The 27994-nt window shown below is 41.9% G+C and overlaps 1 protein-coding gene and 1 pseudogene across 1 annotated transcript in view; both read left to right on the top strand.

Moving 5' to 3' along the window:
• Positions 1-357: 357 nt before the first annotated feature.
• The window catches only part of LOC128758027 (CMP-N-acetylneuraminate-beta-galactosamide-alpha-2,3-sialyltransferase 1-like), a 68307-nt gene continuing 40670 nt past the window's right edge, over positions 358-27994 (top strand). Inside the window, exon 1 of the mRNA XM_053863779.1 lies at positions 358-561. The gene's annotated coding sequence lies outside the window, so the exon portion shown is untranslated. The remainder of the gene's footprint in view (positions 562-27994) is intronic.
• LOC128757225 (uncharacterized protein K02A2.6-like) lies at positions 18534-23675 on the top strand (annotated as a pseudogene).

Genomic DNA, 27994 nt, shown 5'->3' with positions numbered 1-27994 from the left:
ATGTGCAGGAACCAAAAGATGCTACATGTTTCTTATTATTATTCCATTCTTATTCCTTGTTTATATTGGTTTTCCCGACTGCAATATACTGTAGATGCGTGTATGACTTACAATAAATGATATTATCAAATGTCAATCGTTTAAAGAATAGGACATTTGGGTGATTTTTTTCCAGTACCTTTACAGAATTAGAATTGGAAAAGAAACGAAAGCGAGAGAAAGAAAAGGAGAGGGTGGGAGAGAGAATGAGGGATCGGGTAGGAAACGGTAAGATAAAGGATGTTCGAGAGAGAGAGAGAGAGAGAGAAGTGTCAGAAGGTGGCTGCAGCTGAGGGGCGTAGCATTGTGCAGCTCCAGAGCCGCATGCCTGGAAGCGCCAGCCCCACTCGTCCTTCGTCCTCTCAGCGTCAACTGCAAGGACTCGCAGATGACTGCATGGTTGTCGCAGGTCCGCGACTCGCTTCTGAACCTTGGAAGACACGGTGCGGGATACGCCGTTTGTAAATACCCGCGAAAATGCCGAACACTTAGCTGAACCTGCAGCTTCCAACTCGACTTAAGGTGAGTCCAGCACGTCACTCGAGCCTTTTAAATGCAATTAAAGTACCTTTAAACACAACTCCCCGGTCCAACGAGGGGTTTAGACGCGAACGTCTTTGACTTTATGTCCAACCGATCGTTTTGGTCTTAAAGTTGTGAACGCATCATTCAGCGTTCTTGATGCTGCGCAGTCCAACTCTATGAACCGCTTTTGTTTGTTTTTCTTTGCTCCGCTCTTGTTCCGTCTGCATTAATTTCACTTCATCTGTGCTGTCACTCAATCCCGGGGTAACAGTCCTGGCTTCCAGTTGCCAATCTACCCTACTTCCATACAAGTCTGTATTCTCTGTCGAATGGACTTATACTTCATATTTGGCTCACTGCAGAGTGAAACATTGACGAGACTAATTTGAAAGGCGTCTGCACTGAGAAGAGTTTGGTGTCTTGTTGTACGTTGAAGTGAATCCCTCAAGTCGGTCCATTTATTCTTAATTTTGTTTCAGCTTTGTCTTGTAGTTTCAGTAGTATACGAAACATCTGACTGCTTATACCCTTCGATTATGAAACATATCAATGTATTGTTTTTCTTTAAATGTCCTAGCTTTGCTCTTCATTTCCACCTTGATGCTACCGAAAATGAGTGACTTCATCCTCACCTCTCTTGATCTTCACTGAATAACACATAAGACACTGTGCAGTGTTGACTCCCGCTTGTTGATATTATTATACATTTTAGGAACCCATTTCAAATTGTTGCACAGCCAAATAAAAAACAAAAGCAAAAACCCAATAACTGTCAACAAACTACCTCCTTTTGGAATAACAAATGTAGAACTTGTAAGAAATATATGCATTTGTAGAAAAGGCACAGTTTGTGACATTAGGTGATAAAATTGATATTGAATTGGATTGAATTGGATAGTTGATAATAAATGGAGCTTTAACTGAACTGTCCACCTATGTATTCTCTGATCAAAAATCTAGCAATGTCCTGATACCACTTTTTTTGCCGACCAATTACAAGTACTGATGTTTGAGCACTTGCCGATACTGAGTTCAGATACAAGTAATTAATAATACCATAATAATACCATGACAAGCATTTTAAATAATGTTTTCTCACCATCCGGGACTACCCACTATAGTTTAAGTTAGGCCTGCATGATAAATCGTTAAAAAAAATACGATTTTGATTCATCCTTGTGTCTGATTTACTTAATTTACAAACTGACTGGTTTTGCATCACAAATGCTACTTTCTTTGTGAGTTTTACGCTCCAAAGTGGCACTGCAAGCCACTACGCCTAGCCAAGGACTAGTTACGAGATTCAGCCCAGTAGTCAGTCTAAAAATGAACCTGTTCCGAAAAAAAGGACGGTGCACGGAGGGCTTTCCGTGCTCATGAAAGGGAGACCACTCGTTCCTCAGCAGCTATTAGGGTTTAGTTGACGCTAAGCAACACCCGCCGGTCTGAGCGTGACATTCGGAACGCTAAGCAAATTGCCCAACAAATAATCATATATTTCACCCAGCCAGATGACCAGCCTTTCTCAGGTGTTGTTTATGCAGAGACGAAAACGAACGGATCCGTTGCTGTTTTGTAGTCGGGTGCAGCGTTCGTCAGCCACCTGAATCTGAAACGTCTGGAGTGGAAACTTTCATAGATGCAGTTCTCTCTGTTTCGGAGACACACTACAAGTGGACAGTATCTAAATATTTCACGGACATAAGTTAAGTCTCTAGAGATTCGACGTCTCACATCAAATTAAATGTTTTTCTGTTGTCCTTTTGACATAATAGTCTAGAACCTTTTGCTGCCGTAGCCTGGCCAGCGCGGTCACCATATTTGTTTATGGCGCAATCTCGCGGTTATCCACCTGTCATGAGTCGCTGCACCCGCTCCATTAGGAGGAAACCACAAATAAGTTCCGAACATGAAACAATCACTTACAAAACCAACTCATAGCTTTTTAATCAGAGGACTATTTTGGCATTGTTTTGGCATGAAGCTTGCTCCTCCCTCTCCCCACTGCTGTGCAGTGAATAACACTAGCATGTGAATGATCACCTGAATGCTAGCAAAATAGCTTAACAGTGATCAACATTCACATGGTTATATTTATTTAATCATGTGGCAAGCCTTTAAGTATATATATATATATATATATATATATATATATATATATATATATATATATATATATATAGACAGCAACATAGGCCACTGTCAGTGCAAGTAACGACACTGGTATTAGTGGTGGGACACTCCTATGTTTTTATAAAAGTAACACACAGTATATAACAAGTAAGTAAAATTCATTAGCCCTTCCTCATCTCTCTTGAAGGATTGGATGGTTTGACCTATATATATATATATATATATATATATATATATATATATATATATATATATGTACTGTTTAAATGAGTGAAAGTTTAAATATGTGAAAGTTTAGAAAACCATGACAGATGTACAGCTGGTACAACTGTATGTTTATCTTGCATAAATATATAAAAAGATGATCAAAAAGTAAGCACTTAGCATATAGTAAGGCAAAGAATCATAATAAAAATACGTATTTCATTTTAATTTATCAGGGTCAGTCAACTAAAACTGCTGTGGCGACCCATTGCATCAGAAAGTGTTGTGGCAGCAGCTACTGAGTTAATCTCTGTTAACAATTATTTGACTCAGATGTTTGTTTTTATAAAAAAGTAATTTTTGTCCAAATAGATAGCAACTTGTCAGTCGATGACCTGGCGTGTCGGGAGGGAAATGGGAGGCGAGGCTTTGGACGTCCTGTTTCATAATCTGAGCTAAAAGCCTGATAATAACTCAAGTCTGTTGCTCGCTAAACTAAAGTTGCGCATTCTGGTCAGACATACGAGGAGATGGATCGCTGCTGATCGGAGAGAGTGCACAATGAGTTTCGCTCTGCCGATGGAGCCGGTCCCGGACCTGCTGCTGTCTCCTGTCATTGCTGTGTCGGCAAAAAGTGTGTTCATAGGTACAGCAACATAGGCCACTGCCAGTGCAAGTAACGACACTGGTATTAGTGGTGGGACATTCCTATCTTGTTCTATGTTTTTATAAAAGTAACACACAGTATATAACAAGTAAGTAAAATTCATTAGCCCATCTCTCTTGAAGGATTGGATGGTTTGACCTTGAGGAGTGGAAATGTTGTATTGAGAAGCACTACAACCACATGCATTATCATGGAATAAGCATGCATAATGATAATTAAGTGGCTGTAAGTAATTACTGAAAGGTAGCCATAGAGAGCATCACGGATTTTAACCATCCATATTCATAACGTTTTCAAAAACCGTTTTGAATTGTTGAGGGACCTTTTCAAGGTTCCAGCTGATCATGGAGACGGGATGTACGTGAGCGGCGAGTCAGTGTGAATCATGGCAACATTTAACAGCTGCCGGGCACGTGGAAACATCTTGAGAGGAAAAGGAGCAGTTGTTGCGCTCCTCTTCAAAGCACCAAATTCATCCCTTCCAAAATCACAAGCCTATGGTGCCCCACGGGAGTACCATTAAACTTTCTTTAATGAGTCTGCTTCAAAGCATTACTTGAAGATGTTGTGCCCCTTTTCCGCACAAGTACCATGCTGCAGAAGTTGATCTGTCTTGTCAACATATACATGAACATTGAATTTGACTCGATGTGTACTTGGTGATCATTTCCTGTCAGTGACAGTTCAAGCTGCACACTTTCGCAACATGACCAAAGCTCAGGAAGGAGAATTTTTGTTATTCTGTAACTGGCAGTCATGTTTTCGTGGAACCCAACTTTCTTTCTGAACATGAACTTGCTGCGACATCACAAAATTTGTTGCCTACACTATTAATATGGTAATATTGATTGCTAGTTGACTACTGGTCGAGAAAGTACTTCATTAGATTTGCAGTAGAGCCATCATTTTAAATGTCTGTGTCGAAGATGATTATGTTAACTAAATTGTGGCAGCCAAAGTTGTATATCGTCATGCATTTCAGTGAATTGTGCTGTCCTTGTCTCAATCATTTCTTACTAAATAAACTGGTTGCTTTCATGATAAAGCCAGCTTGACCATGTTCAGTTATCCAGCAGGAGACATAGGAATTCCCTGACTCGCAATGGAACCTATCACACCGTGTCTAACCGCTTGGCTACCCAGCAAGGTCCTGATGCACTGCTCTAAGTGTGAAAATGTTTCCATTCCCTTGGGTGAGGGTCTGCATGTGAGTGAAGAACGTACTGTATCTTTCTTTCACTAACAATTTGTGTCTCCTGGTCGATATTCCAGACTCTGTCTTAGCCTCTTTCCATCTTTTGCTTCCTGAGGGATTTCTCTGTTCCTTTTTTTATATTTGCCCTCTGTTTTCACTTATCCGCTGGCGCTTGTCCAAGAAACACCTCAGCAATATTCTGTCTTTTTCTGTACACATGAGCTGATTTCTGAAACTCATTCTCAGATGTTTAAACCCTCTGCCACCTCTTTAATCCACTGAGTTTAATTAATTTGTGTGTAGGTATCCTCACTTAGTAAATCCATTTGAATCTAATAATTATGGAACGTCTCTGCCTTGAATCATATCAACTTTTTTCTAATTTGACTTTGTACCAATGATGATGTCAGATAAGCATCATTTACAGTCTTCACTGGGAAGATAAATGAATTAAAAAACAATTTTCCCAGGATAGGGCAGCATTTCCAATGGGAGGTGGAGGTGGCCATGTGTCAGAGTTTGATGACTGGAAAACATTGGACATCCTTCACCCTTCTCTTTTGGGTACTTTTAGTTAGTTTAAAGTTATGCTGGGGTAGGGGGTGAAATTCTAGCGAAGGGGGCCCCTAACCTGGGATTTTGCACTGGTGAGAACCCTGGTTTGTAAATGTGTGTGTGTGTGTAGGGTTTACGCCTGTTTTTTTTTTTTTTTTTTTTTTTTTTATGTGGCAGCGCCCCCGACCCTCCAGCACGAGGGAAAGTTTTGACATTAACTGAGTTGGTGACAATAAATAATTAGAAATAGACGTCCTCCAGTATGCAGCAGTCCTCACGCGGCCCATCTCTTCATATGTCTGGCCGTGTGGGCGATGTCATGGCTTGTCTAGAGAGTTTTGACCCAAAATTGCTGCATGTTCACAGATGACATGGAGAAGGGAGAATAAATTAACAATTTATTAAATACAATAATATAACACGAAGACGGACTGGAACGATAACAGAAGACGTCACACCCAAAACGCGGAGTGAGGGAACAACAAAAAAGGAGGACAACAAAAGACGCACTAAGAGTTAAGCTCGACAAGGTGGAATAAACGGAAAGTGCTCGGTGGTGGATCTAAATCACACTCATGCGAGGAACAAACTCTAAAAACCAGAAAACCAGAAAGCCAATTGTACTCACGCGTGCAACACCAGCGGAGAATAACAAAAGAGACCAGAATAACAGAGAGAAACTAAGAAGGCGGCTGAGAAAAGTCATCAGGCACACACGTAAACTTTTTAGATACAGGGCAACTAGAGAGCGAGAAATCAAAGGCGGTTAACTTGGGACGTAAATCGACCGTCTGGCCCCGCATCTGAAGCTCCGTTGTTTATATCCAGAATCGTCGATGAGGCAAACAAGCTCCAGCTGTGCGGCCATTAAGCTGGGAAAAACACAGGAAACGCAAACGAAGCAGGGAACAACAAAATAAAAGCATGGGAACAGACACAGAACATGACAGGCGAGTTGCAATGGACTTCAGTCAACATGCTGTTTGTTTCGGGATTCTTCCGTGGAAAACGCGCACAAAACCATCATGTTCATGTCCACCTCCATAATGCATTATGTGTTATCCGTTTGTGTGGATGTTACCACTTAAATCAATATCTATTTTTTACCTTGTGAGTATTACTTGTTTCGTGGACCTTGTTTTGTAATTCGTATCGTTTTGTGAGGTTGCTATTTAGTTACACCCCAATTAAGTACGTAATGTTCTCTTGGTACTGCTTCATCTGTTTGATTGACACATGGTTCGTCCTTGGTTTTCTTCTCTGTGCCGTCAACTCAAGATGAAAATTGTCCCCACACTGTCCAGATCACTTTGTGGTTCAATCAGTTAGGCTTGTGTGTACTTCATGCCCGAACGCTATGCAAAACCTCGAAGTGTATTCTCCTTTGGGCACTGCTGACAAGAGTTGACTGAGTGCGACCTTGTCAGGAAAATGTGCCCTTCATCCTTCACACACCTACACTCCACAACATGTGGCCATGCATAATCTCGTTCTCTGAAATATAAATGGCTGACCGGACTGAGATTATTATTCATATCAGAGTAGTAAAATGTCATTTTCCAGTTGTTTTGCTCATCTTTTCACTTGAGGGGTCCCTACATTCTGACAAAAGCTGGAATACTTTATAAGAATGAAACGTTATAGGATTTTTGCAGTTGCATTGCTTTTGTCAAAACACGGAATTGTGTTTAAAATTCAAATTCCATTTTTGCCGTACGATCTGAGCACTGTACCTTTAAAAACTAGTGCAATGTTGTAGCGTTGTAGAATGTGGACACCTGAGTCCACTGACACAAAAGCCTTGATGCGTTTTGGGAGGGAAAGTGGAACATGTGTTTTACTAAATTAAATGCCTTTCGCTGTCGGGCTGTACAATACAATCGTATTCTGACTGAAATAGCGATTTCAAGGAATGCAATTTTGAGACTTTTGACGCACAACTAAAAGGGGGCCACACCCATAAGGACTTTCAAAATCTCAAGTGATTTTTTTTTCATCTGTTCATCTGTCTAATCGCTGGTGCTTTCAAACACCAGTGATTATTGGGAAGTGGACAAATGCAAAAGAACAATCCCTTGCGCTCAACCTGAGATGGGGTGATAAAATCAAAGGCTCCTTGTCATTCATCATGTTGCAGAGACTCAGGAAGAGTGCTCAAATATGTTATTAAGTTTTATAATCAAAGGAGTGACTTCTTCTATCATGAAAAAATGAATAAAAAACTTGACATCAAAGCTTACGAATCAGAACCTCAGAAACATCTTTGCATCCCAGCCAAGTGCCTGCCCAGCTCGAAATACTGACTCCTGTCTCCACTGTTCTCTAAAGCCAGACCATGCAGATTGGTGTTTCTAGAGAGAAATATTTGACCTAATGCTGACTGATTTAATGTTGAAGACAGCTAAATCTTAAGTTGTTCAATAATCTTTTGAATGATCGTGATTATGATACAAATCAAAATAATCGCGGTTATCATTTTTGCCATAATCGCCCAGCCCTAGCTCTCACCACACAACTATTTTTGGTGGGGAATATTGAACACATTTCACATTTGTGATTGTCTGCACTGACCTTTTTTCAGGGCTGATTATCTTGACAAATTCACTCTTATCACACTGATTCTCTCATAGGATAAGTGACGATAATCACCATCCTGGCTTGGATCAAATCATCATCATTGCTCAGACTTTCCGCCTTTCAAAATCTTCAGTGATAATCTTCCAGACACTGACCTGATTCATATGCCTGACCCCCTCAACATTGACCTCATTCCTGTTGGTTGAGGCCATTGTACCCCTCTTGGGGTCGTCTTCCACCTCCTTACGTCCTTCTTTAAACCTGTTGCACCATTCAAAAAAAATCTGAGGATGACATTGTCTCATCTCTGTACACTTGCTGCAGCAATCTCAATGCTTCTGACGGAGTTGTCTTCAACCGTACCAGAAACGTATTACTTGACGACCTGAAACAGAGGGTGTGTAAATAGAATCGTGTGGGGGGAAAATGCTTGATGCTTGCAAAGAGCTATGATCACACTTACTTCACTCTTACCTTATTTTGTTGGACCTCATGTGATCGCAGTGTTCTGCCCCTAACTGGTTACAGTAATGACTGAAGTAAATTTGAAAATATTGTGTGTGCATTCTGTTGTCACAGGACAGAGACAGAATACATATAGAGTAGAGTACATTTATTAAACTAATCCTCGCAAGGGCGTGATCACACATGTTCAAATGCAGTGGAAATACCAAGCGGATGGAGGTAGGCAAGATTATGGTGGTTTTCGTAATGACTAAATAACCGGGACAAGAAAGTGGAGCATCCAGGCCGGACATATGAAGTGAAGGACTGGTGAGGATGGCTGCAGGTTGGAGAGAATTTTACTTCTCATTATTATAATGTCATCAATTCAAAAAACGTTCAGGAACGCTCTGGAGAAGCAGTACCTCAGTCAAAAACGATAACCAAATGAGCGACAAGTCAACCTGAAGACAGTTAGGACGGAGTACACGGAGTCTTCGGATATTGTGAATAAAAAAGGCAAGTCAGCAACAGGGCTGTTTGGCAATGGTTTGGTCTACAGATTGCTACCTTCTTGCTTTGCTGTATGTTTGATGCTAATAAAACTCAAATAATTCCATTCCGATATTAGAGATGCTTCAAAAACACATTCAAAAATGTTAAACACACTGTTCAAAATGATTGAGAATAGCATTGTGATATATATACATTTTTTATCACCCAGCTCTCCTTGATACGTACAAGTGCAAATAAAAGTTTGTAGCGAGAAGTCATGTCAGCTGTTAACTCTGCGTGTGGTCGAGTTACAGGTGCATCAGGTTTAAAAGCAACATGGAAGTTGTGCTTGTGCCGACTTGTTAGCTCTGAGTATGTGTGTGTGAGACAACATGCACAGTTCCCTCTGCCATGAGGGAGTCTGTGCATCGGTTCTATTGTGTTTCTGTATTGCACATCCCAAATGAGTAATTAGTTGAAATTCGATTATTTCCAAGAGCACAACTGATGGTGTCTCACAGCACACTAGTGTGCTGCTGTACACTGTTGGAAAAACACTCGATTAGGATGTGACAGCCACTACTGAAACAGACAGTAGAAAGCCCAAAGTCAATGCTAAAACATCTATTTAAACAGAGGGTTCTTCTTTGATTAATTTATGAAAATTAAGAAATGATTTTACTGAAGACCAACATAGAGGGTCCATCGTGTAGAGGGGGCACATCTATTTGAAAGGAACTAGAAAGTATACATCGTCTTAGACGTCTATCTGAATATAAATTGTCTTATGCGACTGGTGATGGCATTTTTATGAGCTCTCTGTGAGCTCCTGAATCTGATTTGCAGAATCATAGACAGTCAGATAAGGACATGCACTTCAGAAATGTCCCTGAAGGCAGTGAACTCATTGGGAGGCTGTTTTTAGGTAATAACTTTATTTAAGCAAGACTGTTATATACTAGTAGGTCAAAGTGAAAACAGGCTTTCTGCTGTCCTCCTCTACACACATTCTTGAACAAGTTATTCCAAGAATGTGCAGGCCTCAATGTAAGATTTCTTGAACATTAAATCAGAGTTTACTTTTTATAATTTCACTTGCCTGGGCACAAAAAAATGAAAAATAAGTATTTTTCCTTCAATTTTGTACTGTATGATATTGAATTTATTACGGATGGCTTAAATAATTTGGGTCAAGACCTGAGTTGACAGAGTTGTATACAGTAAATATCAGGGACCTACACAAAACAAAAACCTCGTCAGTCCAAGCAAGCAAGCAGACATGCACTTTCCCTGCTGCACGCTTGGTTGTTTAGAGATAAAAATACGCAGCGCTCCTGCTTTGGATCAGTGTGTTTTATGACACAATGACTGCTTTGTTTATTCACTGCTTCAGAGTAACTTGAGATTCAAAGTCTCCTTATAGTGTTGAACTTTGAAAATGTACTGGGTCAATAAATAACTTTTACAAAACATTCTTATTTTGTATTATTGTGTTCATGCCAAATCTGGATGACATTTGCCATATCACTTTTTTTTAGCCAGTGGGACAGGAGACCTAACGTGGTTTATATGCTGTACATATAGGCAGTAATATTAACAAATATGGGTGACTCCCGATTCAATACTGTGGCAATATTTGGCCCACGATAATGATAATACCAGGATACACAGTATCTGTGATAACCGATGTAGTGTAAGACATTTCATCAACGATATATCACAATGCATGTGACTGAAGCAGATAAAAATACCCTTAAAAGGTTTGGAATAATGCATTTATTCAATGTACAATGTACAAAGAAAATGGAGCTAAAAGAGATGTGCAAGTGCAAAGTGCGTGAAAATTCAAAACAACAACAATACAAAAGTTGGTAGCAATGGTTCTCCTGAAACCAAAATCCCTCATCATTTGCTGATATATCTGCTACTCCCACCTCTTCAGTAGGACTGCTCTGATATCTCCATTGACTTCATAACATGGAGGTTTGACCCACTTATGAGAACCAAGTCAGAATCACAACGAATTTCATGGTAGTATATGGAAACAAAATTGTTTTTATTTTTTTGTATAGTTAAAAACTACAGTTTTCATTGTCACCAATTCTATAAATGTCAAAACTCCCCTCTCTGCCTCCTTGTTTTTCTGTCGTGGGGTTTAATGGAGGGGCTTGCCACGGCTTTCTTCCCTTGTGGAAGGACAGATCCCCCTGACTGGAAAACAGAGATGGACTATGTTTCACACAATCTGTTAGCAACTCCCTTCCAAGAACACAGCACTCCTTTCAACATGACACACCAAACTCCGAAGAGACATTGCTCAGAAAGAGCAATGAAGTACAGACATTTCATAATCAATGACTTCTTTACTGAAGGAGCTCACAAAAACTGAAGTGCTTATATATATTCAATATACGCCTGCGTACCATGTGACCTGTGAAAGACTAAATCACAGAGACGACCTAGTGCTAGGGCTGCACCGATTGATTGGCATTAGGATGTAGAAATAACAAAAGAAAACGGGTACAGGCATTTCTCCAGTAAATTCCCTGCTTTGGTGTTTAGATGTAGAAGAACCACAGAACTACAGTATTTCATTGTAAAATCAGACAAAGATGTTGAGTGCTGAGTGCAACACGTCATATACAAGTGTCCTGTGGCAGCACAGAGTTGGGAAAGTTATATACGACCAACCTCATCGCGCATTTGAAGCAGCATCAGTAACACCAGTATTTTTGCAAGATGGCTGAGGCAAAGAAACTTCTGAGATGCTGCGTGACTGGAAGACAAAAAGATGGTCCATGTCGTTTTAAGAGAAAATGTTTTTTCAAGGTCTTCCAATTTATTTTTAATTTATTTTATTCAATTGTAGAGTACTGTAGATAGATAGATAGATAGATAGATAGATAGATAGATAGATATGGTGTTGGTTAAAATTCATTTGACAAACTGGTTAATAATTATTATCGTCAGTTTTTCCTCACAACTATTGAGCATGTCACGCCTGGACCGACGGGTGTTGCTAAGTGTTAGCTGTGCTAACAGCCTGCTACTTAGTAACCAACGGTCTCACTTTCATGAGCACTGTTTCTTTAAATGATGTATTTACTTTAAACGTGCTGTTTAAAAATGACAGATGGAAAGAACCTCCACAGCAGACATGCTGCTGCCGAGTGAGCAGCGAGTAGGGAGGAGCAACCAGCGGGGCTTCATCAGAATGCTGGCTGTCACAATTACTGTGATCGAAAATGGCAGGTAGTATCTTACTGATATCGGCCAATCATTATTGGCTAATCATGATGGGTGACCGATCAATTGGAGCATCCCCATTTTGAAGCACCGCTCCAGGACATATTAAAGAGAACATTTTGTTAAGTGATAGGTTCTTTTGCACTTGTATTTGTGGTAGTTGAATAGGGCCATACAAAGGCCTGTTGGTCTGAAATTATGGGAGTTGATTTTGATGGTGTAAAAAATAAAAAAAAGGAAAAAACAGTAATGGGAGGACAGTGTCCTCACTTTCTGAAGCTTCCTGTCAGTGCTGTTTTTATATGTTTATCTGAGCAAATAAATCATTTAACTCCAAGAAAATCTAACATTCAACTGATGTAAAAAATTGAAAGTACCTTTTAAAATGTACAAATAGGCCTTTTCTGAAGAGCTAAAAGAGTCCTACGTCATTCTGAGACACCGAGTGCCTTTTCCTGCATAATTAAGATGAAAGTGATGTTATTTTTAGGGTATGACTGTCATGCAACTGGACCAAGCTGGTCTTTAAATCCTCTAGAAATGAATGCTACACTATACTGCAAACTATTCAAAACTGTGTAAAAAGCAGTTACATTTAAAGAATTCAATATGTTTTTCGCTATTCATTTTTTAAGTTATTTTGCGCGTAATATACTTAATACATTATGTGGTAGTAAGACTTAAAGTATTTTCTCTCTGTTTCTTAATTCCTCATGATGCTGCACCGACTCACAGGTTCAGACTGTATTAGTAATTTTGACCAAATGGAACCAAGCAAGCCAGTGAAGCTCATTTCAGCAGATCAAAGCTCATGCTGCCACAGAAGCTCTGATCAAAGCTGAGGGAAGTAATAAAAAGTGAGAGAACTGAAATCAACCCCACCTTCCATTGATCAAATAGCCACAGTTGTTCGAGACAAGTCTGCTGCAACCAGCAAATATTAAATGATATTTCTAGCTCTAGTTTCTTGATCTTAAGAACCTTAATCTGTATTTTTCAGTTGGTCATCGCAGGGAAACTGATGATCTTGAAATGCAGCTCTCACTGTATTAGATTGTTAAGTTCACTTGTCGTTTTTGGCGAGCAAGACAAATGATTTTCACTTTTCTGTCAGAATAAATCGAATTAACTTGTTCCTGTCCTCTGTGAGTCTTGTGCGGAATTCAGCAGGTGCTCAATAAGATTTCAAGAACTGCAATAAGTAAAATGGGAATTCATGTTCGTAGGCTGTTTTCACATCAATGAGTAATGTCCAAAACTGTAGTTCTGCATTGACAAGAAAGATGAATCGTAGGCCATTTGCACATCCCACCCAAAAGGTTTGTATCCTGTTCATGACGGATCTACTTGATTATTTCAGTTTTTGTCGTCATATTTCATTGTCCCCGTCACTGAAACAACTGTCACTGATGACTGTTGACTCACAATCCTCTGCTGACTCAGTGTGTGGTCACAGATAGAGTTAGTTCGTGCTGTCTCAGCAGGAAGATTGAGACCTCATTTTATCAGCTCACCGTTTAAATTTAAACTTGAGACAGCGCTGGAGAGTGAGTTTGGATGGAGGTGTAGAATTGGAGTTTGGATTTTTGTATTTTATTTTAAATGCTTAGCATTATGAAGTCTCATTTGAAATTACAACATGCCTCTCAGTTACCAGTTTCTGAAAAACACTGTTGGATAGTAGCTTCTGGAAGAAGCATCTTAGCTGCATCAGTAGGTCTTTGGTCAAACAGTTATGGTCAACTTCCTCCGAAACAAAAGATGGGATATCTTACACTTAGTTTCCACCAAAAGGCTGATTTCACATTCTGCCTTGTCATTCCAGCATGACGTAGCAGGTGGTGCACAATATTTTCAGACAGAAGTAGCCACTAATTTAATGAAAATGTATAAAAACACAAGCACAGCCAGTTACCATTCTGAACCAAATGTATTTTGAATAACTCTTTAATGTCATTTAAAATAATAATAATAAATAAACTACAATTTAAAATATGCACTGATAGTCTTTGTTAAAGCACCAAAATGTCTGTTTACACTTTGTTTCGAGTTGACTGTGGAGACAGACGTCAGTGTTAGAAACTGGTCTTCTTCAATAAGTTGCAGAACTATTGCCAGGGAAGTTGAAATCTTGACCTTGGTTGCGTCTCTTGTTAGCTCCGAGCAGGTAGGTGGAGTAGAGGAGTCAGCTGCGGCTGCTGCAGACACAGTTGTGATACAACATGTTACACTTGTCCAAACCAGATAGTCCATCAACACTGTTAATGGCAGTGAATTAGCTAAACTCTTTTTGGCCTGAGGGAACAGACTTATCCACTATTGGCTGATGTTTCCGTTTTGCTGGCAGCACACTAAACTTTGATTAACACAATAAAATATCTAGCTGACACTGACACGTTAGCATCTGAAAATGATGTCCCCCACATTGGATAAGTACGGTGGCCCCGAAGGGCAAACGACAAACACAAAAGAAAAGTACGACTACAAACCAAAAAGCACATTTACAAAAACAGAATGGCAACCTCCAAAATGAAAATACATTTACAAAAACGGAATTGCAACTACAAAAACAGAATCGCAATTACAAAAACAAAATCGCAGCCCCCTAAACAGGAACACAATTACGACAACAGAATCACAATAACATTGATGCAAACCATAGGAAGGGGGCAACCTGCCATAAAGCCTGTTGTTGCTTGGACAAATTGCACAACAACAGTTGCGATTTCGTTTTTGTGATGGTGATTCCGTTTTTGTAAATGTGCTTTTTGGTTTTGGTCGTACTTTTCTTTTGTGTCGTCTTTTGCCCATCGGGGCCACCACAGATAAGACACCAAAGCTGTAAACCCAAAGAATGAGTTACCAGTCTGATACTAGGACTGTTTTTTCCGCATCTATGCTCTTCAGTCATCCTCGGTTCTCTTGCTCTGTCAGATTCACGCTTTCTCTACACTGCAAACTCTTGCTTCTGCCATGATGATAATGAATGATCGCTGCTGAGTTAGGCATAGGTGCCGTAAAATGATTTCCTCTCTCTCTGAACACGCCCCTGGCCGGGTTCGCTCAGGGAAACTTAGTAGTTGTGCCCAAGTTGCAGCATGAGTGATGAGTGAACCTAAGAAGTTCAACACCTGCAAAAGGTGATCTTAATTGCTTGCTTTTTATGTGCTCTTTAGTTGCTTTCCTTATGGTCCATGGCTTGGTCCGAGTGCCGCTGCCTCTGCTGTCATGTTGATACTTCTGAGTGACACATGTTTCAAAGTTTGTTTTACTTCTGAAATGTTTTGGAACCACTTTTTCATTGATGCTCATTGAATTACTTCCTGCTCAAACAATGCGAATGAAACCATCTCAAAGCACTCAGTGACAAGAATGTCGGAAAAAAAGTGTATTAGTCTAATCTAATCTTTAGCGCTACACCACGACACACTGGGACTTTGCTCAGGGACACTTGAGGGCTGGTTCTCTCCAAAATCTTTCACAGCATAGGCCGTACGGGGTCCGCCTCTTTTGAGGCTTGGACCACATTAATGTGGGCGCTGCACTTAATGATAAACCAAGGTTTTCGTGCTAGCAGATTGGACTGTTTTCCACTGAGCAGCTCTCAGAAAATAATTGTAACATCAAGTGTTCGTAAATCTTGTTGAAACTCGTGGAGTGACATGCAATACATATGAAATCAACTACAACTTATACGGCATTAACTCATATTGTGGCATTAACGATATGTATAGCAAGAGGTCGGCACAAATAGAAAACCAGCAAATGCGGGATATGGGCACTTTGTCTAGCATACATTTAAAGTACATGGTAGCATCTGTTTTAAGGGAGTGAAGAAGCTGTATCCAAATTTTCTCACCGCTCAAATCGAAGAGCCGGATGATATATCGGGGTTCCACATCAGCTGTGAACTCTTTTCCATCAATGTGCTCAAGTCAGCCAGTGCTTTTTGTAAGATGGGTTTTATATGCTCCTATTAGATGGAGTGGAATTACAAAGCATGCTTGATCTTTAGTTGAGTTCAGTTTGAATCCTTGAGCTATGTCAATATATAACAGACAACACAGGCTTCTCGCAGCAAAGGAATTGATGGATAGTCGAATCTCTAACGCTAAATCCCTAAAATGTTATTTTGTTGTGTTGTTGTGTGAGTGTATGCACTTCTAACGCAATAGCCACAGAGTAAATGTGTAACTATTCAGAATGTGTACAGGTCCTTGCAACCCAAGGACGAAAGTGTTGATATATTGTGTTTTGAAGGTCAGGAAAGTGCATGGATTTCTGATGAAGTGCAGGAAATTTTTATTGTTTTTCACTTATGTGTATTAGCTGTTCGGTTAACAGTTAATGTGTGTCTGTGTGTATGTCCACACATGGACTGAACCATTGTGATTAAAATGAAGGCGGCCCAGGACAGGAAACGTGAGGGACTGTTGCGCCGGAGGTGCAAATTTTAGATCTATAATACAGGACTGGTTTTGAGAATTTCTATTTCATGAATTGCATTTGGTTTGACTGACCAGCAGTGGGGATTTTAGTCACATTTTACTGTGGGGGTCAGATCCGGGCTGCTATTCACTCAACATGGCACAACAAAAAACAGCAACAACAACAACAAAATTATACCCAAAAAGTAAAAGCTTAATTTCATGAACTGTGAACCACAGAACAAATTAACATCTAAACTTTGCAGTGAAATTTCTACAAACTCAGTCACATGATATTACGTTGATCAATGATATGTGATGTTAGTTTTGGCTGATCTTTGCAAAATATTCACAAATTAACGTACAAATTACACACTCACTGTTTTTAATAAGAACCCACTCAGTGTAATGACTCCCGACTCAAATTTAATGTAAATAATCCCTATCTATGATGTGTTGTTTCAGTGAAAAAGTGGATCATTTCAGGATTCCAACAGAGTTATTTGCATGACACGAGAAAGACATTTTAATTCACAGAAAATCCATGAAAAGGATTCATTATTTTCATCGTGAGTTGGCAGTTTGTGTTGGTACCAAAGATACTGTCATCAGTGCTGGGCCCGGGGAGATGTCAGGTACCTAACTAACGAAGATCCAACCGCTTTCAAAAACGGCGGTCGGAGAGACTCCTTGAAACTCTGACAAAAAGAAACTGCAGATCAGAGAATTGTGAGTCATCATATTAATGCCGGAAAAAGCTGATCCTCACACACAGGAATGAGGCCATTGGAAAAATGTTCAGTGGCAAAATCTCGTAATTGATAGCCATGAGGTTCATCAATCAGCTAGAGAAAGGATGAATATTTACCCACGTCGAGTAGGTTGTCTGTTGTGTTTTCAGATTTGGATGCAATTTTCGGATATATGACAATGGGGAAGGAAAAAATGATTCTGTTTTATAGCCATCAATTCAGGCGTTCAGTGCAAAAGAGATGCAGACTTCCAAGGTCTCCATACTACCAGGAGATCTGGGGGTTAGGATTTAGGAATTTGGTTAAAAAAAAAAAAAAAAAAAAAAAAAAAAAATATATATATATATATATATATATATATATATAAAACACACAAGTAGTCTACTCGCTGCTCACTCAGCTGCAGCAGTGAAGCAGCAGTCTGCCGTGAAGATTCTTTCAATCTGTCATTTAAACTTTGCATCCTGCAGCGCATACACAGGAACAGGGATGAGCGTTAAAATAAAATATGCCATTTAAAGTGCCATCGGAGCACAGAGTTTTCCGGGCTCATGAAAGTGAGGCCGCTGATTTCTCAGCAGCAGGCTGTTAGCGCAGCTAACGCTTAGCAACACCCGCCGGTCCGAGCGTGACATTCGGAACTGAGAACTGAGAAATAATGATTCATATCACCGAGCTAGATGAGCAGCCTTTCTCAGGTGTGATTTATGTGGAGAAGAAACGACTGGATTTTCCAGCCCTTCATCCTCTCATGAATCTGGTGTTGTTCGTTTCAGCTGATGTCTGATTGGTTATAATGTGTGCGCTTGTTTGGTTGGTTTAGACCTTGATTACTGCTACTGCACATGTGGGTCAAGGACTGAAAGGTAGTCTACAGCGAACGGTGGAGTGGGACTTCTGAGCGAATGACTAAACTGAAAAGAAATGTGTTGTGTATGGGATCAATGGATGCTATGTTGAGACTAAACATTAGGGGGCGTCTGTATTGATTGAGTGTTGTTTGTGTTCTACCTGTATAATAAAAGAAGACCGAAGAAGTGTGCCCAAAAACAACAGCCGTGGTGTCGTTTCTCTCCGGGATATTTGAACGTGTGTTCCCATGAGGAATCAGTGTCGAGAGATATAACATAAATTGGCGACGAGTCGTGTAATCCTGAACTTTTCTCATCATCTGAACTGCCGGTGAGAGTCAAGTGTGGACGGACGTGAAAAGATCGACCACGCGCTGCATGAAGGCAAGCTACGGAGCTAAGGAGTGAACTTTTTTCGAGTTAATGAGCCAGTCTTCATCCGAGGAGTCCGTGGAGCTCACCGAAAGACGCACAATGGCGGGAATGATTGGAACTATGGAACCTTTCGATGAAACCAGAGAACCGTGGACAACGTATATTGAACGTTTTGAACATTACGTCCTGGCTAATGAGATCCGGTCCGCGAAGAGATTGCCGGTGCTGTTTAGTGTGATGGGGGCAAAGACTTATGGACTTCTCCGCAGTTTGGTTGCTCCTGACAAGCCGGGGGAACGGGACTATGACAATGTTGTGGATGTTTTGCGAACTCATTTCGCTCCGAGACCGCTCGTTATAGCGGAAAGATTCCGATTCCACAAGCGGAACCAGGGTGAAGAGGAAACTGTGGCACAGTATGTGGCTGTACTAAAGGGATTGTCAGAACATTGTGAGTTTGGTGCTTATCTGGAAGAGGCACTACGAGACAGATTCGTGTGCGGATTAAAGTGTGACACCGTGCAGAAGCGTCTTTTAACGGAGAAAGACCTCACTTTTCAGAAAGCAGTGGATTACGCAGTGTCAGCTGAGACGGCTGCGCGCGACATCCAGCAATTAAGCAGCTCGCTCAAAGTGAACGCCGTGTTGGCACAGAGAGGTGAAAGATGCCGCCGCTGTGGGAAAATGAATCACTCAGAAGAGGACTGCTGGTATAAGGATCGCGATTGCCATCAGTGTGGGAGGAAAGGCCACACCAAACGCATGTGCAGGGGTAAAGACAAAAGTAACCAAGTCAAAGAAAGGAAACCACAAAGACTGGAACAGAGAGGTAATACAAAGAAACACGGTGCAAAAAATAAAAAGAAAAGAATATATCATGTAGAGACCAGAGAAGGCAATAGTGAAAGTGAAGACACAAAATCTGACACAGACTGTGAGTTGGGGCTATATTCTTTGCCTCAGAAAGGCAGATATTCACGCATATCTGTGTTGCCTGAAATTCATGGAAAGAAAATGGAGATGGAGTTGGATACAGGAGCTGCAGTGTCATTGATTCCTTTGAAATGATACAAAAGTACTCTGAGTAAGCTGCCTCTACAACCTACAGATGTCATATTAAAGACATACACGGGAGAACCACTGGCACCAGAAGGGGTCATCAAAGTGCAAGTAAAGTTAAATAAACAACAGGCTAAACTGCCTTTGTATGTAGTGAAAGTGGATGCACCTCCATTGTTTGGCAGAGAGTGGCTGAGAGTAATTAAGTTGAACTGGAAAGACTTAAGAACTGTGTATACTACAGAGCAAGTAGAAAAAGAAAACTTGGAGACAGTGTTAAAGAGACACTCAGCTGTTTTCTCTCAACAGCTAGGCACCATGAAAGGAATTCAAGCCCGACTGACCTTGAGACCTGACAGTATACCAAAATTCTGTCCTCCACGAAACGTGCCTTATGCTCTTCGACCTCGAGTAGAAGCAGAGCTGAAACGTTTAACAGACCTGGGAGTGATTTCGCCAGTGGAGCATAGTGACTGGGGAACACCAGTGGTGCCAGTCAGCAAAAAAAGCTGGTACAGTGAGACTTTGTGGGGATTTCAAAGTCACCATCAAACCCGGCCCTCTGTGTTGATAAATACCCCATTCCACGCATTGAGGACCTTTTTGCATCACTATCAGGAGGTCAACATTTCAGCAAGTTGGATCTGTCAAATGCATATCTACAGATGGAGGTGGAAGAGGAGTCTAAAAAGCTGTTGACAGTCTCTACACAGAAAGGACTATTCAGATTTAACCGTTTGCCATTCGGTGTAGCGTCATTGCCTGCCTTGTTCCAGAAAGCCATGGACCAAGTGCTACTTGGACTGCCATATACTCACTGTTATCTGGACGACATCCTCATCAGTGGTCCTGATAAGCAGACACATCTGAAAACACTGGATGCAGTCCTGGGCAGGCTAGAGGAGTATGACCTGCACCTCAAGCGTGAGAAGTGCATGTTTTTCCAGGAGTCCGTGGAATACCTGGGCCATATCATTGATGCTGCTGGTCTCCACAAATCTCCAGATAAGGTACGTGCTATTGTGGAAGCACCAGCACCAGGTGATGTCACTCAGCTACGTTCATTCCTGGGAATGCTAAACTATTATGGTCGTTTCATTCCTGACCTAGCTACTGTCTTGCAACCATTAAATGAACTGCTGAACAAAGAGAAGAAGTGGCAGTGGACACCTGCCTGTGAGTCAGCATTCCAGAAAGCAAAAACACTACTAGTGTCACAAGAAGTGCTGACCCACTACAACTCAGGGCTTCCTCTTCGTTTGGCATGTGATGCTTCGCCCTACGGGGTTGGGGCAGTGCTTTCACACATCATGCCTGATGGTGCTGAAAGACCCATAGCATATGCATCCCGAACTCTAAGCAAAGCAGAGCGAAATTATGCTCAGATAGAGAGAGAGGCCTTGGCGATAGTCTTTGGAGTACGCAAGTTCCACCAGTATCTTTATGGTAACAAGTTCACGCTGCTCACTGACCATCGTCCACTGACCTCCATCTTGAGCCCACTGAAAAGTACACCATCAATGGCTGAGGCTAGGATGCAGCGATGGGCACTTCTCCTGTCAGCGCATGATTACACCATCGAATACAGGAAGGGTTCTTTACATGCAAATGCTGATGGACTGTCAAGGTTGCCACTTCCTCATGTCCATCACGAGACACCAAGCGCAGTAGAGGTGTTCTACACTGCCCAGCTGGACATGCTACCAGTTAGTAACTCTGAAATCAGACGTCACACCAAGTCTGATCCCATTTTGTCTCACATCCTAGAAATGGTCTCGACTGGTTGTTTTCCAGCTGCAAAAGATGCAGATGAGAAGTTGTCACCTTATATACTGCGTCGCCATGATCTCACAATACAGCAGGACTGTCTCATGTGGGGTGTGAGAGTGATAGTTCCACCTAAACTGCGCCCCCACGTTCTGAAGGAGTTACACGCAGCACATCCAGGTGTGGTGAGGATGAAGTCCTTGGCACGCAGTTATGTATGGTGGCCCGGCATTGATTCACAGATTGAGCTCCAGGCTAAATCCTGCCCCTCATGTCAGCGTGTACAAAAAGAGCCTGGGCTCGCACCTCTCCACCCACGGATGTGGCCCTCCAGTCCCTGGGAAAGGATACACGTGGACTTTGCTGGTCCATTTGAAGGACATATGTACCTGGTCGCTGTAGACGCACATTCCAAGTGGCCTGAAGTGCATATTATGGACAGTACCACAGCTAACAGGACTATTCAAGTGCTGAGGGAACTTTTTAGTCGCTATGGCACCCCCCACATTCTTGTCAGTGACAATGGACCTCAGTTTTGTTCAGAAGATTTCAGTACGTTTCTGAGGTTAAATGGAGTCAAACACATTCGATCTGCACCTTATCATCCTGCCACCAATGGTTTGGCTGAGCGTTTTGTGCAAACGTTCAAGCATGCATTGAAATCCTCCAAAGGTACAGCACCAGTGCAGCAATGTCTGGATTCATTTCTGCTGACCTACCGCAACACCCCCCACGCCACGACACAGGAATCGCCAGCCATGCTGTTCCTTGGACGCAGGCTGCGTTCGCGGCTGGACTGTTTGAAACCCAGTGTTGCTGGGGTAGTACACAGGTCACAGGAGGCACAACAACTACAGCGGCAACACGCTAAGGACAGACAGTTTGTTGTTGGGGAGTCAGTGTTGGTGCGTGACTACAGGAGGGGGGAAGAGAAGTGGTCACAAGGGGTTGTATTGGAAAAGACAGGTCCAGTGTCATACACATACATGAAAGTCGGTTTTCTATTTAACTTTGTAAAACTACAATAGACTAACTTACGCTAAGCATGGTGACCTACTGCCCTGCTAAAGTGGTCGTATGAAAGTTGGCTGCTCTGTGTTTACTGCTGCAGAATTCAGTTTTTTTTAGGCAAAACTACAATAGACTAACTTGCGCTAAGCATGGTGACCTACTGCCCTGCTAAAGTGATCGTATGAAAGTTGGCTGCTCTGTGTTTACTGCTGCAGAATTCAGTAACGTGTTGGTGTAATGTACTGATCCGTGTCATTTGGCATTATTGATTTCATCAGGAATGGATCTGCGAGCTGCACTATTTCGAAACAGATCATTTTGTTTGTTAAACTTAATACACTCAGCTCAACTTAAATTTGACTTCCGGGAAGTAGAGCAGTGTCTTGCTGACAAGAAATCATGATCTGTTATTTATAAGTACTCTCCAGAGGACAGTGCTGTCAGTGTTTTGCTGCTAACCCCAAGGAATGTATCTCTGTGCTCTGAGGTAGATGAGCCTGGATTTATGTTAAACAGCAGCCCTACAGGATCAACAAAGTGCCGCAGTGAAACCAAGTGGGCTTCTACCCTGGGCACCGTACGCTTCCAGATGTCATTAGAAATTACTTTGCCGCAAAGGAAAAGGTTTCTTTCTCTGAAACTAATTTAGTTATAGCTGCTGTGGTGGAGATATTAGGTTGAGTGAACACGAGACAAATCCCTGGGCTGGTGGGATTTAAACCTGTGACATTCCAATTTCCACATAGATATTTATTTTTGCCTTGTTTTATACAGTGAAGAAGAAGAAGATGTCATTATTATTCTTTTATTTCTTGTGATTATAACCTTAAACATCATAACCATTACGTAGAGATGAACCAGTGGGCCAATAGATGTGGTTTCTGATTTTGTCAGTCAGTCAAGGACCTCTGCTGTCTGTCTAACTGCGTTGCCAATGAAATGGACTGTGCAACTGTTGCAAGTGAAATGCCACACAAACATGATCCAACTGGTTGTTTTCCATTAACATGATTGATGATTTCACAAATACTTTGACCAAATGAGAATTTGTTGATGAATTTGGCCATAATCAGGGAAAGGATGACACAGCAAATAGAGGAGCAGATGTCCAACTGTTTTCACTGCTGTCTTTCACTAAGTGGCAGCATTGTGGGAGACCTTGGATGAGTTATGAACAAGGTACGACAACTGGGTCAGACAATGCACATATTATGTTATTAATTAATATTTTTTTTCAGTATTTACTGATGGTGGAGAGTCTCTTGTATTAAAAGTATAATGATGAACTACCATCTTATATGACTCACACGACAGGGTTGGCTTTCAAAAGCTGGAGTGCCCAGCGTGCCTTAATGGACTCCTCTTATTTGTGTATTAAAGCTGCATTAGTACTGTGAATGCACCGTGCAGTTGTGTTTATCACATTTAGCGTGAAATTTAACTTAAAGCAGCTGTAGGCAGAATTGAAAATGTTGTGCTTTTGGCGGCGCCACAGGTAAATGAGTGTAATTGCAGGCTGTCGTAAAACTGGGTCTCTGATCGCACGTTTGTTTATGAGCAGAGACTGTGACAAACGGCGAAAAATGTAATCACAGAAAGTCATATACCCAACACTGTCCAGCTTATACTTGCAAAAGCAACTTCTAGAAGCATCTATCATTCAACATCAGAGATGGAGCTCCGTCATGTGAGTGAGGACAGACAGGATCCAGCGAGAGGCAGAAGCAGCTGCAAGACCGACGGACCCAGATTATTAAACTTTACTTTGACTTCACGTTTCAGAATGACATAAAGGGGGCAGTTTGAACATTTACTGACCGGTATCTTATAGTATTGAATAATTGAATAATTAAATAATTTAGTACTTGAGTGTGAATATTTCACAAATGTTCAAGTGAGTTGAATGACTCGGGTGGGCTTGGTTTATTCACAGCTGAGTCAGTTTGAGCGTTAGATTATCTACTTCCACCACTTTTTTGGAACATCTCTAACAAGCCGTAATCACTGCTGTTGTGACTCAGAATAACCCCTGGTTTTCACTAGATGCATTTCAGCTGTGAAGCTAATGCGCTACGGTTTCACTGAGATTTCTGCCTGATGACATGTTCTGCCGGTAGACAAGTTCTGCCAAGGAGACAAGATCCAGTTGCACAGATTTTTTTATTTTTTATTTTTTACAAATGATTTGTAGCCATCTTTGTTGGAACAGCCTGTTGAATATTGATGTGTGTGTGATTCAGCATCAAAACAGCAGCACTCACGCTCTCTTTCTCTATGAGGTTCAACTACTGTAAAAGCTTTTATTGAGGTGTCAAGCTGCCATGCCTTCAGAATAATGATTTTTAAAGATGAACCATCATGCAAAAGATGGCAAGATAACTAGAGTTTTTATTCTCGCCAATTCCTTCTTAAATGGATGCTTTCCATTTCTGTTTTATTCATTTCGGTTTATTCAAGTTTTATTACCCTGCATTTTAGTTTGTATTTTTTCTGAACCTACTGATTTTCTAATAAATATAAAACATGAATCACTGAACAAGTGAATCATTTGTAAATGCATTGAGTCAACAATTGAAACACTAAGAGCAAAGTTGCATTGAAGATTCATTCATTCTGTTTTTTATTTTATTATTTTTTATTCAAGATGCTTATTATTCCAGATTTTTTTGTCAATATTTTAGCCATGAAACATAAATCAACTGGAAACAGTAAGCATCTCTGGGATGAAAAGAATCCCTAAAATGTTTTCAGTAAAAACATGACTGACCAAAAATATATGTGAATGACTAAATATATATCATATACACAGAAGGTCTCATCATTTTTAATTACAAATTCTTGGTCAATCAATGTGATCGTAGTGATCGGCATTCTGGCTGATCAGCATCTGTAATCGGCCGCAAAAATCCTGATTGCAGCATCCCTACTGAAAAATCTCCACCTCCATGATGTGTTATGTTTTCGTTGTTTCCACTTTGTTTAAATACGTTTCATCATGTGAGAGTACAAAAAAAGGGATCATTTTTCTGATAGCTTGGCGGGTCTCATTTAAGCTGTGGTGGTTCTGCTCATCCGTTTTGCTGGCTAAATCTACACTGTACTGTAGGGATGGGCGATTGTGTTGTGCGGTATATTGTTGTACACAATATACCGCAGAAACACAATCTCCACGATGACATTTCTGCATCTCACAATGAATGCCGCACTCTCATGCTCTGTGGCGTTTGACAGCAGACACCGCCGTGTGACAGTTGTGGAGAGTTTGGTGGACTTTGGTTCACGATCGTAGTTTTAAACATATTTTTGATACAGGGAACCTTTGATAACTACATTGGTCGACTCTGAGTCTCTGGATTGGGGTTTCTTTTGTTAGATGGGAGTAGTCCAAATAGGTAGGTCAGCTTTATTGTCAAATATGCTACAGTACAAGACATATAGCATGGATGAAATATCTGTTCTCTCAGACCCGGACGACATGACATCTGAAAATCGACAGACAGGAACAAATAGTAAATAGACACAGCAGGACAAATGGCAACAAAATCATCATCATCACATCAGTCCATCAGCCACTTAGCTCATGACAGCATGAGCAGCATGGCAACATCCTCTGCCCTAAACCCTCGCATCGGCTAAGGAACAATTCTGAAAAAAAAAAACCCTGTCGGGAGGAAAACAGAGAAACCTCAGGGTGAGCGTCAGAGGAGGGGTCCCACACCCAGGATGGGCAGACGTGCAATGGATGGAGCCAAAAGTGCCTGGTGCAGACCCGGGGGCAGAGCAGGAAGAGAGTTCAGCATCATGACAGCCTGGTGGACGAAACTGTCTTTCAGTCTGCTAGTTTGTGCACGGTGACTCTGGAACCTTCGCCCTGATGGCAGCAGCGTGAAGAGGCGATGTGACGGGTGGGTGGGGTCTCCTGCGATCCTCAGGGCTCTTTGAGTGAGGCGAGTCTTGTAGATGTCCAGGAGGGATGGAAGAGGGACCCCGATAATCTTCTCAGCAGTCCTCACCACACGCTGCAGGGTCTTGTGGCAGGCGATGGTACATGAGACGAACCACATTGTGATGCAGCTGGTCAGAACGCTCTCGATCGTACCTCTGTAGAAGGTGCACATGATGGGGGACGTAACTCCGGCTCTCTTCAGCTTCCGCAGGAAGTACAGGCGCTGCTGGACTTTCCTGGCCAGTGCTGTGGTGTTGGTGTTCCAGGTCAGGTCCTGGGAGATGTGAACACCCAGGAACTTGGTGCTGGTGACCTGCTCCACAGCGTCACCAGCGATGAGAAGCGGGGGATGCAGGACGGGTCGTTTCCTCAAGTCCACCACAATCTCGTTGGTCTTCTCCACATTCAGGCGAAGGTTGTTGTCATCGCACCTCTGGACCAGGCGGCTCACCTCACTCCGGTAGTTGGACTCGTCGTCGTTCTTGATGAGGCCCACCACGGTCGTGTGAGCTGCAAACTTGATGAAGAGGTTTGTGTTAGACACAGGTGCACAATCATACGTTAGCAGAGTGAATAGGAGAGGACTCAGAACACATCCCTGAGGAGCTTCAGTGTTCATCGTGATGGACCCGGAGGTATTCTGCCAACTTGAACCACCTGTGGTCTGCCTGCCAGTAGCCAGTTGCAGAGGTGGGGGGGTCAAGTCCCAACTGGACCAGCTTGAGGATGAACTGCTGTGGGATGATGGTGTTGAATGCTGAGCTGAAGTCCAGGAACAGCATTCGGGCACAAGAGTCTCTTGTCTCCAGGTGGGTGAGGACGGAGTGGAGGGTGGTGGAGATGGCATCATCAGTCGAGCGATTGGACCGGTATGCGAACTGGTATGGATCCAGTGCAGGAGGGAGGGAGGTCTTGATGTGATGCACGACCAGCCGCTCGAAGCACTTCATGATGATGGTAGTAAGTGCCACTGGGCGGTAGTCATTATGGCAGGTGGGAGACATCTTCTTCGGGACTGGAATGATGGATGCTTGGCTCAGTGAGGTTTTGAAGATGTCCGTGAGGACATCCGTGAGCACCTCAGCGCGGTCTTTCAGGAGCCTTCCCGGGATGTCGTCTGGACCCGAGGCCTTCCTCACGTCGATCCTTCTCAGTGATCTTCGCACCCTGCTCGGAGACAACGATAGTACCTGATCTTCAGGGGTCGGAGGGAATAATGATCACTGCTGAGTTAGCTCCGCATAGTTATGCATGTAAGTATGTTACCTCTTGTTGCTTTCAGTCCTGCGGCGTTTATAAGAAGAGGTTTAGCTTTGTGTCCAGGGCATTCTTAAAAATAAATATGAATGACCGCAGTCTTGCATTATTGTTATTATCATTATCAAGGATGTCTTGATTCCAGCACCAGCATCGGTGCTCGCACCAATACTTTGCTGTACTGCTGTCATCTCTCATGCAAATGACCCTGCGACCACCCTCTAATTCCATATTTACCCTTTCTCAAGTAATAAATATACTCTGAACTACTCTACTGAAGTACAGCACAGTGTCGGACCTCCACTGTGGAGACGCTTGTATTTGTGAAGACGGTTGTATTTGTGGAGACGGTTGTATTTGTTCGAGGATCATAGAAAATCCTAGGATCAGCCTATGAGAGATGTGAATCTGGGAGAATTCCATGCACTATGTGTAGATGTTATTCGTATTTTACTGTAAAAGATTAACC

The sequence above is a fragment of the Synchiropus splendidus genome, chromosome 4 (genome assembly GCF_027744825.2).
Source record: "Synchiropus splendidus isolate RoL2022-P1 chromosome 4, RoL_Sspl_1.0, whole genome shotgun sequence".
NCBI classification, from domain to species: Eukaryota; Metazoa; Chordata; class Actinopteri; order Syngnathiformes; family Callionymidae; genus Synchiropus; species Synchiropus splendidus.
Note: the sequence above shows the minus strand (reverse complement) of the source record. Positions and strands in the feature narration are given on the sequence as shown.